This window comes from Apium graveolens, chromosome 3, assembly GCF_009905375.1.
Source record: "Apium graveolens cultivar Ventura chromosome 3, ASM990537v1, whole genome shotgun sequence".
NCBI lineage: Eukaryota > Viridiplantae > Streptophyta > Magnoliopsida > Apiales > Apiaceae > Apium > Apium graveolens.
In genome coordinates, this window is record NC_133649.1 from 265607138 (window position 1) to 265612070 (window position 4933).

The 4933-nt window shown below is 36.5% G+C and overlaps 1 long non-coding RNA gene across 1 annotated transcript; it reads right to left on the reverse strand.

Moving 5' to 3' along the window:
* Positions 1-582: 582 nt before the first annotated feature.
* Positions 583-3033, reverse strand: LOC141711275 (uncharacterized). Its single transcript, XR_012571280.1, has 4 exons — positions 2979-3033; positions 2824-2894; positions 759-941; positions 583-652 (listed from the first exon to the last, which is right to left on the reverse strand). It is a non-coding gene; the product is annotated as an uncharacterized LOC141711275 (long non-coding RNA).
* Between the last annotated feature and the right edge of the window lie 1900 nt (positions 3034-4933).

Sequence of the window (4933 nt, forward strand, 5' to 3'; positions counted from 1 at the left end):
AGATAAAACTCATATGCCACTGAGTCATTCTGTACTCGTCTTTCATATTGTCTTCTAAAAGAGCTCCATTAATTGCTGGACAACATTTGATGAGCAAGGAAAGTAAACACTGCATGTTATTAACTTTAGGATATTGGAGACATTTGTTTGAGGAAGCTCTCCAGCCAAAAAGGAAGAGAACAAAGCAAGTGCACGAGAAGGCTGATAACTTGGAACAAAATGTCCGGATCCCCTTACAGTCACAAATGTCAAATTTTCGTATCCAACTGCATATCCTCCCACCTTGAAAAACATCATCGAAGAAATTAATGATTCATGATTTGACAATTAGAGGAAGGGTTTTGTGTGTGCTTGCTGGTAATGTAGTATTTGTACCTCAGCCTTAGTGTACCAGGGGTACCATTGTGTTTTTACTGTAGTTTGAAGATAGTCTATGGCATATCTTGTTGTTGTCACTGACACTACGCCATCCGTGTCCCCGCTGCATACTTAAACTCGATTTTAGTCATACAAATTCTTACAGTTCATAATGTTTCTAATTTCGAGAAAAAAATTTGTTCACCTATATAACCAGACATTGATGCCACTGTTCATAAGTTCCTTGATAACTGGCAAGACTGTTGTTGGGGCTTCCGTATAATCAATTACACCACTACAGATAACAACGTTATATAATTAGTCAGAGTACCAATTGTAAGTCAAATAATTTTAAGATTAGATGATAAGCTGTGATTTAACAATCTACTAGATATGTGTACCTGCAAGATTCCCATGTCTTTGGAGGAATAGTGACATGAGGGCATCCATCTCTTGTAATGAACGGGTACACTAACAAGCTCTTCTATTCTTTCCACGTAGTCACGTGCAGCCTTTGGCAGATCAGAGTAGTTTCTGATGGAAGAAATATCAGATTGCCAGCCAGGCATTTTTTCATATTCAACCTGAGGACAAAAGTATAAATAAACAATCAACAAAAATACAAGTCTTTCAGCATAGTGATGCACCAGGAGCTGTAGCTTCAGCATGATAGACTATGCAGGTAGGATGGAACAAGTACAGCTTAGTCAGGCAAAATACAGTCATATCGGGCTTCATTACAAAAAAGAGATACACTATCAAGATGACTCATTCGGTTTGATATAGGAAATAATTAGTTTTGGTAACAGGGAATCCTTCATGAATATAAGGTATTGAAATGTAAAACAAGATGGATCAATCGGGCTGTATATTGCAAAGAGCTTTAAAGCAGTAAATTTTAATATGTTCAGTTGGAAAAATGGAAATAGATAGCACATAAGATGAATTTGTTACTTCATTTGATTAACATTTAAATCATAACACCTGACAAAAAAAAAATCATAATATGTATGTTACAGCTATTTGCCTTTCATGGATTTTTACAACTTGTTCCTTCTTACGTGTTGGCTCATTCCACTCACCTTCACAAATCTTTCATCATCTTTTACCAATAATCTATCAGATCTACTACTATAGTCTCTTATCTCCCTCCCTTCTATTTTTTACTTTCCTTCAGATGTGATACTGTCAGTATCAATCTTAGAGTAGTAAGGCACATGCAATAGATAGTAAAGCATGTGACCAGTAGTAATCTATTGTTCCTTTAAATTGAGTTTCCTCGTCTATGTATGCATTACCAATCTGAAAATTAAGGTACTCCATGTCAGTTATCATTGTTCATGTTTTATACGTGCTACCATGTGATCGTTTAATTGCTTCAAGAAAGAAACTCACAGCAATTCCTACTAGATTAAAGAAAAAGCCTTCAGTTTCATATTTTCTACTATGCAGTATGGCATGCACTTTATATTGAGAAACTATACTTCTATAGGATCCTATATTTACCTCCATTTAGCCATAGAACTAAAGGCTGGCTAGAAGAATTTTCAGACTGCGCAAGATAGTAGAAAAGTGCTCTTCCAGCAACCGGATCTACTGTGAAATATGAGGAGTATTGATCAAAAGTTGCTCCATCAGGTTGCCCTGGCAATGAATCCAACTTGTCAGCTTCCTTCAATCCATCTTGAGATCCAATATACACAGGTGAATACTCATCTTTTAGACCCTCATCACGGAAAGTAGATATCCTTTTCGACTTCTGAGCTTTGATAAGCTTTTCAAGAGGGTTATTTCCATTTGCACCATAACATTGTACAGAAGCCACAAGGCATAGCAAAGAAAGTGATAAAAGATGTGCAATATTTGTCATTATTGACTGCTAGATACAGAAACTATAGCTAGCTTTGTTGATGGTGGGAACATTAATATGGCTGTCATTATTGAACATATATGACTATAAATAGAGTAAAATGTGATGTATATAAAGAACATGATACCTAGAGTCTTGAAGTTTGACAATAACCAAGTCTAAATCCCAATCAAGCTCACTATCATCATTTGATGAAATGATTTCTACAGGTTCCATTTCCATTTAGGCCATGAGATATATGCTCCTTCACTACTAAAACCCACCTGCAGACTGTAACTAAAATCACTATAGTTCCGGAATATAACAAGAAAAATAAAATCCACTAATCAGACCATAATATCAAAAACATCAAGCAAAACAACATCATTTCTTACATGCCTAAAATACTACATTCCAAGTACAAAAATATAAAACCTCTACAATTCCGCAACATAGCTATAAAAACATCAAACCAAATTAACAACCCGATAAATACCAAATCAAACATAACATTAGTCATCAAGCAAAATGGCTTCAGGATATTTAAGTAAAATGTGATTTCTTCTCAACACCGAGAACGATAGTATCACTACCTCTAACATCGACGGAGGCGTTACCTTTACGGACAGCTTCGATAGCGTATTTCACTTGAAGTAGATGACCCTCCGGTGAGAACACGTTCATTGCTCTGTCATATCGAGCCATCTCTCCTTTATTAATTCTAACAAATCAAAGTAAAAAAACATAAAACTAAGTATGACATTAAACGGACCTAGATCGCAAAGAATTTCATATTTAGCTTTTGTGTGGTAGAAAGAATATCCAGAACTTGAAGGCACGTATCATGATTGGTTTGCAATTCCTGTATAAAACAAATTCAAAATAATTAGTAACACCATACAGTACTTCAATTTGGATTTTTATTGTAAAAAATCCCCAATTCTAAAAACTAGGGTTTCGATTTAAAGGATTTTGATTAAAAAACTAGGGTTTCGATTTAAAATCAGGGTTTCGATTAATACAAAGAAGACCAATTAATTTTACTTTATAATATGAAAATGAAAAGAGAAACAACCTAATTGAAAGAGAGAGAGAGCTGATGAGCGAAGAGAGTAGAGAAAGCTGAGAGGAAAAGAGAGCATAGCAGATGTGGTGAGAGGTGGTGAGCAGCAGTGAATGAGTGATGAGAAGGGTGTGTTCTTGTTGGAGAGAGAGCTGTGAGAGAGAGCTGTGAGAGACAGAGAGAGCTGTGAGAGAAATGTGAGAGAGATGTGAGAGGGAGTGAGAATGAGAGAGTTTTTAGTTTTTATTTAATTTGAGAGGGGGAAACCTAAAATTGTCAAGGAGGGAATAAAAATTTTGTTAAGGGGGAAAAGAATTGGGGAGGCCGCGCGTTCCATATTTAAAAACTCAACTTAAGACATCGGTTTTCAAATAGACGGTGTCTTAAAAATAGAAAGACATTGAATAAACACGGGGTGATGTCAATTATGTTTGAGACATCAGTGGCATCAGTGACCGATATCTAATGTGTGATGTCTATTAACATTTTTCTTGTAGTGACAAGTCAACCCCGGACCCTTATATTCATAAAACCCCAGAGTTAAGGGGCTACAAATCAAAGAAAAATCCAAAATTTTCTTCTAAGTAATTCAAGGAACCCAACCTTGGACATAAATCAAAAGATTAACCAACTCAACCCCGGACCCCTATATTCTTAAAACCCCGAAGTTAGGGGGCTACGAATCAAAGAAAAATCCAAAATTTTCTTCTAAGTATTTCAAGAAACCCAACCCTGAAGAAAAATCAAAGAGACTAACCAAGTCAACTCCGAATTCTCTTATCCATAAGACCCCGGAGTTAGGGGGCGACAAATCAAAGAAAATCCCCAATTTTTCTTCTAAACAACTCAAGAAACCTAACTTAAGATACAAACCAAAAGCCCAACAAAATATACTCCCCCATCCGAAAAACCCGCATAAGAGATTGGGAGGAAAATTATAGGCCATATTTAGTAGTGGCCCAGGGAAAGCACAATAAGAGGAGCCCAGGGCCCATAAAGTGCAACAGAGTACACCTGGACACACATGTCATCATCCCAGCGCTCCAGGTCATCAAAATCTAGAAACTTCAAATGGTCCGGATCCGGAGACACATGAGTGAATCACGGACATCCAGATGTTCCATGATATAGAATATCCACCTACGGTAAAGATGATAAGGTAAAAACCCCCAAAACCCTAAACTGGAAGCCTATAAAAGGCCACAAGAAAGGGATTTTGAGGGTTACCGATTCTATTCTCCTACACACTATACACACACCACCTATATAAATAATACGAGTACAAAACTTTCCTGAGTGTTCCGGGGTAGACTTAAGCTTAGAGTGGGTCCAGTAACCTATGAACAACAACATAAGTTGGAATTAATGCCCGGTCGCTTAAGAAACTAAATTTTACTCATGCATACCCTAACATTAGTCGCTCGAGCACCCTCGGCTCCACTATTTTTTAAAAATTGACCGTTAAATATTTTAAGGAGAATCCTTCGCGGGGACTTTACAACTACTTAATCAATCTTACATAAATATTTTTTGTTTCGATATGTCACAGCCTGGAAATAAAACTAAGAGAATATAAATGAGAAATATAAGTTATTACAAACGGCTGTTTACAAAAAAATCCAGGATCGCAAAGGTTCAGTATTTGAACAGTCCAACACTAACAT